The sequence below is a fragment of the Xenopus tropicalis genome, chromosome 2 (genome assembly GCF_000004195.4).
Source record: "Xenopus tropicalis strain Nigerian chromosome 2, UCB_Xtro_10.0, whole genome shotgun sequence".
Taxonomy (NCBI): domain Eukaryota; kingdom Metazoa; phylum Chordata; class Amphibia; order Anura; family Pipidae; genus Xenopus; species Xenopus tropicalis.
In genome coordinates, this window is record NC_030678.2 from 154298380 (window position 1) to 154312796 (window position 14417).

A 14417-nucleotide genomic window follows, 5' to 3' on the forward strand; every position below is an offset into this window, starting at 1 on the left:
TTATTACAGAAAAGAAGCAAATCATTTTTAAAAATTAGAATTATTTGCTTAAAATGGGATCAATGGGAGGAGGCCTTCCTTTAATCAGGGCCCTTCTGCATAATGGGTTTTAGGATAAGGGATCCCATAGCAGCTTTATAACTTTGCCCATGGCTTGATATTTATACAGCCTTATTGTTATTTTTTATTATTTACTAGACTATGAAAGGACAAATGTAGTTCTAGAATAGAATAATTGTATGGGGGGTGTGGGTGAATAAAGGAATGGGAGACAATATGAATGTAACTCTCCATAACAGATGCAATGCCCATACTCCCAGTCCTTCCCTAGAATTGTGGGCCAGAACATAAGCTCCGCTTGTTCTATATTTGCTCAGTCAGCCCTAGAAGAGATGTCTTCCGGCGGATTTACATTACTCTGCTGTAAATCTGCAGGAAAATCTTCTGAAGTGTGTGTGTGGGGGGTGCACTGTGGTTGTGCAGCTGAACTGTACATTCCCATCCACCAGAAAAGCAATTACCCAGGCACACAGATGCCAGCCCCCCTACCCACTAACCACCCCCAGAGTGCTGGAAACAATTATAATGATTCTGCCTTGGAACTGTGACAGGCAAAACAGCCCAGACGGCTCTCCATGGTACTGAATGAACACAAGCTCTTTTTATTAAGCCTTACTGTTATTGCTCATTTTTTTACCAATTAGTCTTGCCTGTCTTGTGTGCCTCTCAGCAATTCAGTTCTAAAACTTTAAAATGCCACTCTGTATATAACCCAAATTACAAAACTGCTTTCTGACTCTGAGTGAAAACGGTGATAACTGCCTGTTTCTCTTTTATTATCCCACTCGCTGGCAACTCACATTGCTGACTGAATGGGCCCCACGAACAGCAGCAGCAGTGAGCAATCATGTAATTGTGAGTGCGAGTGAACTTAAAATCCGGGGGCCAATTTAGTACTGCTCACTGACAGAAATTGGCTTATTTTATTTGCTATCGTGAGAACATTGCGACTACTTTATTTTTATAAAAGCATCACTGATTATTTGAATCTTAACAATCCTGAAAATTTTCCAATTTTAGAGACTTATACAGGTATGGGACCTGTTATCCAGAATGTGCAGTACCTGGGGTTTTCTGGATAAGGGATCTTTCCCTAATTTGTATCATCATGCCTTAAGTTTACTAAAAAAATAATTTAAATATTAAATAAACCCAATAGGGCTGTTCTGCCCCCAATAAGGGGTAATTATATCTTAGTTGGGATCAAGTACAGGTACTGTTTTATTATTACAGAGAAAAGGGAATCATTTAACCATTAAATAAACCCAATAGGACTGTTCTGCCCCCAATAAGGGGTAATTATATCTTAGTTGGGATCAAGTGCAGGTACTGTTTTATTATTACAGAGAAAAGGGAATCATTTAACCATTAAATAAACCCAATAGGATTGTTCTGCCCCCAATAAGGGGTAATTATATCTTAGTTGGGATCAAGTACAGGTACTGTTTTATTATTACAGAGAAAAGGGAATCATTTAACCATTAAATAAACCCAATAGGACTGTTCTGCCCCCAATAAGGGGTAATTATATCTTAGTTGGGATCAAGTGCAGGTACTGTTTTATTATTACAGAGAAAAGGGAATCATTTAACCATTAAATAAACCCAATAGGGCTGTTCTGCCCCCAATAAGGGGTAATTATATCTTAGTTGGGATCAAGTACAGGTACTGTTTTATTATTACAGAGAAAAGGGAATCATTTAACCATTAAATAAACCCAATAGGGCTGTTCTGCCCCCAATAAGGGGTAATTATATCTTAGTTGGGATCAAGTACAGGTACTGTTTTATTATTACAGAGAAAAAGGAAATCATTTTAAAAAATTAGAATTATTTGATTATAATAGAGTCTATGGGAGACCTTTCCATAATTCGGAGCATTCTGGATAATAGGTCTGCAGATAAATGGCCCCATAACTATACAACAAACTCAATTAGAAGTGTCATCTTGCTAGATCACAGGGGTTGAAATAGGTGTAGGCAGAAGGGCCAACTGCCTAGGGCGTAAAGTTGGGGGGTCAGTTGCGCCAGGCAGGTACCTCTTCTTTCACCTACCACTAGTTCTGGACCCTTTCCCCCCACTGCAGCGGCCTGGTAACCCCGCCGCCCTGTGTGCACGCATGCCAAAAGAATCCATTTGTGAAGATAATTGAGATTGACATGATTGTGATTAAGCCCTTTGGAAATTTTCATAAATAAATCCAGATTATCTGACATTATCAGCTGTAATTGTGCTTGTTTAGTACCAAATTTGCACTGGGGGAGGAGGCTGCAGGGATTGAAAGATTTTTGATAAATGTGGTCGTAAGAGATGTCAAGCAAATAATGCACCAAACTTGTAAAGATAAAGAGATCACCCCAGTATGGGAAGAGAAATGGGAGGAGTAGCTAAAAATAAGAGAAAAGAATTTTTTACTACAAGCACCTAATATATTTCTATTTTAAATAAAGCTAAAGCTCCCCTCCCCAAACCAGCATCAATGCATTACCTGAAACAACCAGGATGGAGGAATTATACATGATATTGGCACTGCATTAATCCTGCCATATACATGTAACTGACACTGTATGTGCAGCCATGTGTTCTGGTGCCATTTTATAGAGAATTGCCACTGTATTATATATATATATATATATAAACACTTCATTTAGCCTTCTGTGTGTTCTGGAGGCATTATATATATATATATGGTATGGACACTGCATTTATCCTACTGTGCAGTTCTGGGGGCATGTTGTATAGAACTAACACTGCATTTAGCCTGCTATGTGCTCTGGGGGCACAATATATAGAATTGGCACTACATTTATCCTACAGGTGCTCTGGGGGGTATTGTACATGAAACTGTCTCTGAATTCACCCTGCCATGTATTCAGGAGTATTATACATGTACCTGATTATTATATATATTATATGTATTATAAAGGAATCTGTGAAGAAAATGTCTCACCCTCTGCCTATGCAGTGTGGCCATGTGTGCCCAGTGATCCCCAACCAGTGGCTCAGGGGTAACATGTTGCTCCCCAACCCCTTGGATGTTGCTCCCAGCGGCCTCAAAGTAGGTGCCCATTTTTGACTTTATGACTTGGGGGCATAAAGACCATGTGTACTGCTAAGCAGAGCCTCTAGTAGTCTGCCAGTCCACATTGGGCTACTGATTAACCAATGTGAGCCCTTAATTTGCTAATAGTTATTGAGATTCAATGTATTTATTTTTACTTTTAAATGAATAAATTAAGGAAATAGTGGCCTTGGATATTCCTTTACAGTAATTACCAACACAATGATTTGAGTGTGACTACAATCAAAGTCTAAGCAGTAATGAAGTAATATTGAAATGATATATTGCTTCACTAACTCTTATTTTCTTAGGCTTGTTTGTATTGGCTGTTGTATCTTATGTCTAGAGATGCACCAAATCCACTATTTTGGGATTCGGCCAAACACCGAATGGTTCATGAAGGAATCGAATCCAAATCCTAATTTGCATGTGCAGAATAAGGTATAGAAGGTGGAAAAAGAACAGCGTTTATGTGGTGAAAAGTCACTTGATTGTAAGGATTTGGATTAGGTTTGGGCAGGACCATGGATTCGGCCCAATCCAAATCTGAAAAAGGCTAAACCTGGGCCTAATCCCGAACCGAATGCTGGATCGGTGCATCCCTACTTTAGTCATGATTGGTTACATTCCCTATAAATGTCTTGTACAGGTGTGGCCTTTGAGTAAGTGCCTTCCATGCACAAAACGCATTATATATAAATATTTTTATTTTACTATTACTTCACTACTGCTTGGACTTTGGTTGTTCTCACACTCAAATCATTGTGCTAATTACTTTTAACCCACAGGCTGGGGGTCAAGTAGTGAGACTGTCTATTCTTATTGCCCCTTTGGCTCTTTATTTTATATTCTTCCACTTTATTTTGCTTATATTTTTCTATATGGCCAAAGCAGACACACAGCATAACTTTCTTTGATATTCTTACAGTACCCCGGCCCTAAAGCAATAACAAACTAGTGAATAAATAAACACCAGGCTCCCCAGCAAACTGCCATAAAGCGCTTAGCAGCTGCACACGTCAGTATCAGAGAAATGTGATTGGAATCATGCGGAGTAAAACACAAACTGCACCTGCAAATCATTCTTACAGAATCTGAGTAAATCATCCTCAATAAACCTTCCCAATATAACCCAATCACTTTAACCTTCTTGGTATAGGCTTGCCTGTTTCAGCAATACTAAACTTCTCCCAACTTGCATTTCGCCAAATATATATATATCTAAACTAGACTAGACTGATTATAAAGGCATCCATGGGCACATATACTGAAGTGCCAGATTTTTCCCAAAGCGGCAGATTTATCAAAATGTAAGTTTAGAGCTCAATACATAAAAACTCACCCACGTTCTATTCATTCCTATGGGATTTTTAGAAGCTTATTTATCAATTGATGAAAGTTAGAACTCACTATGTGATACATATGGTAATGAATAGAACGTGGGCTTTTATGTATTAAGCTCTAAACTCGCATTTTTAAATCTGCCCCTTAGTCTGCCAAAGTTTGCTTTAATACATAAGATGTATTTTTCACAATGACATTGCATATTTACTGAAAATGGAAAGTATGTTATTGTGAGCATAATGTGCCAGAATTTTGGTGATTTAAAATCCAGGAGCTTTGTGCTACCACCACCATTTGGGGACATTAGTCGCGGTGGTAGTGGCAACTAATCTCCCTGTGTGCCAGTACATAGGGGTAAGGCCCCACGAGGCAGCACAGGCACACGTAGCTGATATCCACCAAAGAAAACGCAGCAGACAGATATGGGCTGAGTGTGCCTGAGTGTGCCTGAGTGTGCCTGCCCCCGGGCGGATTCAGGGCTCCCAGGTGTAGGCACAATTAGAAGATTTTTTAAGCGTACGGACAGCGCTTATACACAGGCTGCCAATCCACCCCGTGGGCCCTTACCCTAAGGCCTACAGCTATTGGAAGCTGCCAGTTTTTTTTTACAATATCTAGAGGCCAATACCCAAGACATCTTAAATTAATGTAATTTATCCCTTCTCTCTTGATAGGGCCTCAGCCTGTCGGCATTGTCAGGGGCCCCTGTTCAATCGGGCTCTGACCTTGCTATTTACAAGCATCACTTTCCTGCTGTGCAGATCCCTCAAGCCTCATTTATTACTATTTATATGACAAACTCTGTCACTGTGGCACTTTCCATCCTTTTCTACAGCAGAAATACTGTCAAAGTGGGGTTGTCATGGCAACTCATTACTATTGCAGCCTTTGTAAAAAGCGAGCCCTCCAATTATGAGCTGGATTTGGACACTTCTATATACATTGTATGCTGGATATAGCACATAGTTACATTGGCTTTATTAGTGGGTTTTATTTAAAGAGCACAAATCTCCAGGGCCAGCGGCTGCATTAAAATGCACAAAATCCTCCAATAAGAATCCCAGCTGATCTGTATAAACCCGGCTCCCTGTTCTCTGTTCCTGCAATTGGAGTTGGAAGCTTTAAGCACAGTTTCCCAGCACTGAACAAACCTGCCCTTTAAGAATACAACCCTGATGTCGTTGGACTACAGCTCCCAGCATGCCTTTACCTTCTTTATATGTTGCATTATTCTGGGATTTGTAGTCCAGCAACAGCTGAGTGAAGTTTGGTTGAGCAGTGCCGGGCAGCAGGGTTTAGCCCCAACTAGGATTTTTTTATTTGCAGTATAATTGTGTGCCTGCTGCAGTTTTCCGTACATATTCTCCTACAGAATCAAATCTAATCTGCAAACATCCCAGGAAATCATAGCCAGTTACAATTACCACCTCTATAGAAATCTAATTAGCAAGTGAAGATTTGGGATTGCTAATGAATAGTAGTTCTATGGTTCCCATGCCAATAGGTTGGTCGATCTCAATTTCATGGCTCTCCAGTCAAACCAGCTCTTCTCTAGTTTTAGCAGCAGGAACCCATTCTGTGTATAGAGGAGACACAGTTCATTCCAGCTACAGGGTTTATATATATTTATATTTCAGTTTAGGTTTGTACAGAGCATAATAGTGACATAGCCACACCATTGTTCCAAGAAACCATTTATTACAGTTATTTTGGTTTTTTTTTTCCTTTTAAAAGAAAAATATACTGACACGATATACCTTGTATGGCCATTGATAGGTTTGTATTTACACTATTTTATTCATGTATGAGCCACAGCTAGTCGATTGGTAACTTTGCAACCACAAAAAAGTCACAAGATGGTAGTTATTTTTCCCGCTTCACACCAAAGCGTATACGGTTCCCTAAGCCAGATATTTCTCTTCATATTACATCCCATTACCCCCCCTACTTGATGGGGGCCTTTTACTATATGCCGAGCAGACTACATAGTCCAATAAATGGGCACAATCTGCCATTCTTTTTGTTTCTTTCACTCTGCCCCCCCATGTAGAAAAATTGCAGCAGGTCTCTGCTCTCCCAAATGGATCAGGATGCAAGGATTTATATGGGAATTTTGGGTGAGCTCTATCCTCCAATAGAACACAATGTCTGCTAGAAGCAAACATATTCTGACTAATTGACACAGCAATCAAGTTTGATAAATGTGCAGATTTGTTACAAAAAATTTCAGGATAGTTTGGATAAATTACTAGATTCCCAAGTTCAATCAAGGATAAATTTGCCCCTAATTAAAAAAAACCAACAACAACACAGAATAACATTTTCTCACTAAAGTGAGTGTCCTAGATGTTATATGACAATAATAAAGGCTGTTATCAGTTCTCCATCTTTATTTCTTACACACACACACACACAAACACTAGCTTCACAGGCTCCTCCCACTATTTCCCAAGGCTGCAACATTCTGACATCCTTCAAAAGCATGTAACTTTATAAAACATAACGCAGCTTACGCAAATACATAACACTAGATAGTTGGCCTTGTATGATAATCTACATGGCTAACATTAGCCCCCATATGTAATAATATGTTATAAGGGCCCTGATTAAGGGAAGGCCTCCTCCCATTGATCCCATTTTAAGCAAATAATTAAAATTTTTATAAATGATTTGCTTCTTTTCTGTAATAATAAAACAGAACATAGTACTTGTGGGTAACTAAGCTGCATAAAAACATATAAGTGGCAAAACAATCCTATTGGGTTTATTTCACGTTTAAAGACAATTTAGTAGATTTAAGGTCTGAGGATCCAAATTATGGAAAGATTCTGTTTTTGGAACACCCCAGGTCCCAAGCATTCTGGATAATAAATCCTATACCTGTATTGGCCTATGACCAACTGTGGATAGGGAACACCAGCGTCAGACTGCACCTTGATACTTGGCTGTGCAGCTAATTCCTAAAGAATAAATATATGCCGACAACAAGATCTACACCCAACGCCCAAAGACCAGGCAAATGTAGCTTGCTTCTAACCTACATGAGATATGGCCTTGGATGACCTGGGCACCTGTGTGGTCTGCTCTTAAAGGAAACTGTGCAAAATGTTAGGCACCCCAAGTGATTATAATCACTTACCTGATACCCCTGGTCACCGGCCCAGGGTATCAGAACTGATTACAATGACACTAACCCCCATTTGTAAAAAAAGGCATTACGTTTGCCCAGGGGCAGTAACCAATTGCAACCAATAAGATGATTGATGGTTGCATTTTATTACATAACCCCCTTTGAGTGTTTTTGTGGGGTATGTATTACTGGAGTGAGAAAAGCACAGTTTCTCAGTATTGATTGCTTTATTGTGTAATGCCTGCCTGTTGGCCATTGCTGCTAAATTTACTGTTAATAAATGTTACACAAACAATGGTAATGGCAGAGGTCAGCATGGGAAACAGAGTCCCTTCATTGGCTCTTAGCCCATAGAAACAGAAATAACATAGCCATAAGTCTCATGAACCAAGAAAAATGAAGTCTATGCAATTGTTTTCCTTATTGTTTGCGTTCTTATTCTCCTCCTACATAACTACAGATAAGTGTTGGTTACCCTATTGACAATGTCAGTTAACCTATTTGCTTATAGAACACAGACTCATTTATCCAGAGGATACAGAAAAATCTTTCTTCCATTGATTTACTATATTTGCTTCAGCTACTTCCGATGCTTCCGGAGTGTTTTGTTTTTAACTCTTCAGTCAGGAAACCTGAAGAACAACACACATTTCAGAGCATGGACCATATCTGTCTTGTTTTCTTCTATAAAGTCTGAGAGTTGCCAGTGAAGCCATCGCCCACCTACCTGTTCCTTCCACCTCACTTGGTCATAATGGACTTATCAAGTTGCTAGGGTTGTCACCTGGACTGCCAGTAAAATACCAGCAAAAGCCAGAGCTAGTATTACAAATTTACTGGCAAATTATTTGCCAGTAAATTTGTAATCACCTGTTTGTCCCCCCTCAACCCACCCCCCAATTCCTACTCACAGGTCAGTCTTCTGCTGTCTACAGGAGCCTGATCTGTCCCACACCAACCCTTCAATGTCATTGTCCCACCCCATTTGTGGCAGTGTATTATAACCCCACCCAATTTGCATCATTACTCCGCCTCTACCTGACCCACGCTCTTCTCCCCTATACCCCAGCTGGTATTATTGCTAGTAAGAGGTGGCAACCCTACAATCTGCTTAACCACCAATAGGAAACAGTAAGTTCTGTAGGCCACCAAAACCCCAAACATTGGGCCTTACATGACTGCCTCACAAGCAAATTAGGTAATCAAACTATATGATTGTCTTGATTGACCAAAACATATAAACACGCAAATTTAACGCCCCTGTTGGTATATGCTGGTTTGTAATTGGCCAGACATCTGCTTAGGCATCTATTTGAGTGTTTGCAATTATAGTTTTATAGACACAAGAAAATAATTTCAAAGAAGTGCATTTATATAATGTAGATGTATGTTTCCTGAAGTGTGACAGATGACAGATTTATATTGACTGTCGGCAGCAATAATTAATGGAAAAGTGGCAATGGCTTTGCATATTTGCTGGTTTCATTTCTTTAAACATTGAGTACAGTATAAAAGTATTGCGTGGGCTGTGGATAAAAGAAGACTTTTTGCATCAATTAACTATAGAAGGAGGGATAACACGGCAGAGAAAGAGAGAGACAGAAACCAGTGGAGGCTGGGAGAGGAGGAGAGGGTCAGTGTTTGAGGGAGATAAAGATCTGAATTATTCTATTCTGACCACATGTTCTACTCAATGGATTTTCAACTAAACTATATAATCTACTGTGCACCCTGCCAAGTGACTGTGCAGATCAATCTAGTACAATGGCACCACAATTAACTCTCCAGAGAGGAAAACTGGGAGGTCAAAAAAGTTAAATGTAGGGTCCCCTTATTACTATAATTTAATACCTATGTCCCCAGTGACCAGGTATCCCCCTTTATCCATGTTGCTGGCATGTGGGTCCCTGGGGCTCAAGGCAACCCCTGCAGTACTCATAAATATTCCTCTATGTCTGTCTGCACACACAGTTAGAAAAAAATCTACTATTAGAAGAAATCATCAACCCCCAGGCATGCAGTACCGTGAACTTGCCCTTTATGGCACGCTGGGATTAGATTTGTTACAAATGTAAAATGAAAGCATTACCCATCAGTATTATGTTAAAAGGTAATTTCCGTAATGCAGCGAAGGATCCAGCAAATGTAAGAATTTTAGACCCAGTGACTCCATTCCATAGGGAGAGGGGCATTGCATATAAATGTATGTATATACGCAACTTCAAGCTGACCTGTTTCTTTACCTTGACATTTATGGAATACTAACAATCTCATTATAATTATTTGTAATTAACTTGATCTATTCTAGAAACATCCAGTTACTGACATTAACACACAAGGACACCCCCCCCTACACAGGGGCCACTGCCAGAACCACACCCACTGCTTGTTGACCCACCTGGGGCCCTCCTGCCATACAGCGGTACCACACAATTAGCCACAGATGGCAAAGAGACGATTTTTGTTTGTTAAACCTGAGGTTCTGCCCTTCAAGTGAAGAGTTAATTGCACCCTCTGGACTAGCAATGCTGGACCAGCCCCGCTGGAACCATTACAAAAACACAGGGTGCAAAATCGCCCAAGGACCCACCACAACTTGCAATTCAAATTAACTACATTTTTCTGTTTTTTTAAGTCCAAATTAGACTGCTTTTATAATGAATGAGTAACAACAGGACCACCTGCGGGTACTTTAGCTGACAGTTTATATGCTACACTTTTTGCGTATTGTACAGGTATGGGACCTGTTATCCAGGATGCTCGGGACCTGGGGTTTTCCGGATAAGGGATCTCATATCTGTATCTACATATGCTCCAAAGCCTTAGAATTGGGTTATATTGGGTTATTTAATATATAATGTAAACTTTCAATTTCCTTCACTCTGCAGAATGTTATTTTAAATAGATCAATCTTTTCCAGAGCTTTTTACATCTGCTTAACATTATATATTGCTTAATCCATATATACAAACGGTATTTTTTTTGACAATGGTGTCCCTTTAAGGCTTTGGCTAGAACAAAAAGTCTTTACCTACAAGGAATGTGGTTGGCTGATTTTTGAGCAGCATCCATCTCATTATGGCACAAAAGCTGGGTTCTTAATCACAAAAAGTAACGCATCAGCTTCCTATCTGATCCAGACTAGCACTACCTCCCTGGCTGCTCCCCCCCCACCGCTGATGCCATTTATCACAGTCTGCTCTGCATCCATCTCAGCTACATTATGTCATTCCCTATGATATATTCTATTACTTGTAACCTACTTTGTGTCATTCCTTTTTATAGCCAAGCTGGGGGCTACTTTATCTGCACACTCAGAACGCCAGGCTCCATCTTATAAGATGTCTGGAGACACTTGTGTCACAAACAGTGCAAAGCCACTGTGACCCTTAGGGCTAAACTCCACAGAAGATTTTGATCAGATTTTGTGGGTCAGATTTTATCTGATCTTGTCATGCAACAGGAGGCAACAACCATGCAACAGCACAAAATTGTGTAGGATCCTACAAAATCTGATCTCTATAGGCTGCAATGTAGCATATTTTGTATCAGTCCCATTATATTTTGACCCACACAACAATGCACTTTGTTGATCCAACACCATCCGACAAAAGCTCCTGTGGAGTTTAGCCTTTAAAGAAACCGTGGGGCATTTATTATTCAAAATGGTTTCTAATCCCAGCAATATGAAAGAGCCAGTAACACTAGAAATGGAACACACACACTACAGTATGGGATCCCTTATCTGGAAACCCAGGTTTAAAAATTATTTTCATTTTCCCTGTAATAACAGTACATTGTACTCGATCCCAACTAAGATATAATTCATCCTTATTGGGGGCAGAACAGCCCTGTTAAGTTTAAATGTTTACGTGATTTTTTTAGTAGACTTAGGAGCCCATTCATTAAACCACAAATTATTTTTCAGAAAAAAACTTATTTTTTCAAATTTTTAGAACTTTTCGTAATGACCAGGATAATATCGTTAAAATTACTCGACTTTTCCCCGGTTTGCGCTAATTTTCAAGAAAAAGTTGTATTTGTCGCAAAGACTGCGACCATTTTGTTATTCATTCAAGCTTCGGTATCGTGACTTTCCTTGGGCCAGGTTGGAGCTGCAGAGTGCCATTGAGCCCTATGGGAGACTTTCCTTGGGCCGGGTTGGAGCTGCAGAGTGCCATTGAGTCCTATGGGAGACTTTCCTTGGGCCGGGTTGGAGCTGCAGAGTGCCATTGAGCCCTATGGGAGACTTTCCTTGGGCCGGGTTGGAGCTGCAGAGCGCCATTGAGCCCTATATGAGGCTTTCCTTGGGCCGGGTTGGAGCTGCAGAGTGCCATTGAGCCCTATGGGAGACTTTCCTTGGGCCGGGTTGGAGCTGCAGAGCGCCATTGAGCCCTATGGGAGACTTTCCTTGGGCCAGGTTGGAGCTGCAGAGTGCCATTGAGCCCTATGGGAGACTTTCCTTGGGCCGGGTTGGAGCTGCAGAGCGCCATTGAGCCCTATGGGAGACTTTCCTTGGGCCAGGTTGGAGCTGCAGAGTGCCATTGAGCCCTATGGGAGACTTTCCTTGGGCCGGGTTGGAGCTGCAGAGTGCCATTGAGCCCTATGGGAGAATTTCCTTGGGCCGGTTGGAGCTGCAGAGTGCCATTGAGCCCTATGGGAGACTTTCCTTGGGCCAGGTTGGAGCTGCAGAGTGCCATTGAGCCCTATGGGAGACTTTCCTTGGGCCGGGTTGGAGCTGCAGAGTGCCATTGAGCCCTATGGGAGAATTTCCTTGGGCCGGTTGGAGCTGCAGAGTGCCATCGAGCCCTATGGGAGACTTTCCTTGGGCCAGGTTGGAGCTGCAGAGTGCCATTGAGGGCCAGGTTGGAGCTGCAGAGTGCCATTGAGCCCTATGGGAGACTTTCCTTGGGCCGGGTTGGAGCTGCAGAGTGCCATTGAGCCCTATGGGAGACTTTCCTTGGGCCAGGTTGGAGCTGCAGAGTGCCATTGAGCCCTATGGGAGACTTTCCTTGGGCCAGGTTGGAGCTGCAGAGTGCCATTGAGCCCTATGGGAGACTTTCCTTGGGCCGGGTTGGAGCTGCAGAGTGCCATTGAGCCCTATGGGAGACTTTCCTTGGGCCAGGTTGGAGCTGCAGAGTGCCATTGAGCCCTATGGGAGACTTTCCTTGGGCCAGGTTGGAGCTGCAGAGTGCCATTGAGCCCTATGGGAGACTTTCCTTGGGCCAGGTTGGAGCTGCAGAGTGCCATTGAGCCCTATGGGAGACTTTCCTTGGGCCGGGTTGGAGCTGCAGAGTGCCATTGAGCCCTATGGGAGACTTTCCTTGGGTCGGGTTGGAGCTGCAGAGTGCCATTGAGCCCTATGGGAGACTTTCCTTGGGCCGGGTTGGAGCTGCAGAGTGCCATTGAGCCCTATGGGAGACTTTCCTTGGGCCGGGTTGGAGCTGCAGAGTGCCATTGAGCCCTATGGGAGACTTTCCTTGGGCCGGGTTGGAGCTGCAGAGTGCCATTGAGCCCTATGCTAGGCTTCTAAAATCATGCATTGAAGGTTCAAACCAAAAAGGTTTTCGCGCTGTTTACGATCGTTCGGATCTGAAAATTTTGTGACTTTCGGATGGCAACCACAATATTTTCGTACAACCGAGAAAAGAATTTTCGCACATCAGAAATTATTGTGGTTACTCCAAATTTTTTCCAATCATGCTTTTAAGTAGCGAAAATTTGTGCTTTAATGAATGGGCCCCTTAAGGTACGGAGATCCAAATTACAGAAAGATCCCTTATCTAGAAAACCCATAGGTCTCGAGCATTCTGGATAACAGGTTGCATACCTTGACACTTGCACATATAATTAGGTTACAAATATACTTCATCCTTCTGCTTCTCTCTACTCCTTTCCCTCGCCATTACCTTCTTGTTTCCCCATCTCCCCTTTATATTCTCCCTGCCTCCTTTCACAGTCTCTTTCTGTCCTAATTTACAAGATATCGATCCGCGTTCACACATTGTTCTAGTAAGTGTCTGTTTGGGTAGTGAAATAAAGGATATATGCAGCCCTCATTTACAGAGCTGCAGTGTGTTAATAAAACGGTTTAATGGATAATTAGATCGCTCTTTGCTTATAAATTTTAAACAGTAAAAGCAGCAGTGTTTTTTCTTTAGTACATAATAACACCCATTTCCCACACTGAACACAAAGAATGCTGGGTCGTGGCTAGTATATTAACATGTTTAAATCAGTCCATGTCCATGTCCATATAATTTATACTTACATAATTAGTAGTTTTAAAAGAATGCCTATTTTAAACTATATTACATAATACTGGTCATTAAAAACACAGGGCAATGTGCAAAGTGCAATTTTAGACAAACCCCCCATGTTCTTTTACCCATAATGCAGCTTCTTTTTCCCTAATGCCAGTGGAAATGATTGCGTCTGTACTGGATGTGTTGGGTGCCATAGCTCTCGCATTGTGAGGCAAAGCTGGTAAAAGTATCTAACATTTTAGGTTTGTGGTTGCATCAGTTCCAAAATGGCCTTTACATCCAATTCACTGGTGCCCATATTAACACAACCTGCTGTGAGACCAACTGAATTATCTATACATTCAGGGTGGTGGTAGAAGGGTCAGACTGAGCCGGTGGGACCCTGGAAAAAACCTGATGAGCTTCTGCCCTTGTGGGCCCAGCCAACCCAGTCCGGCACAACGTTTCTGCTGTGAACTCTCGTTGGATGCTCCCCCCCTCCACCCCACTCCCTCATCCATAAAAAGGTAGGCGTGCATGTGTACAGTAGGGCCAACCCTGCGGAGAAGCTCATAAC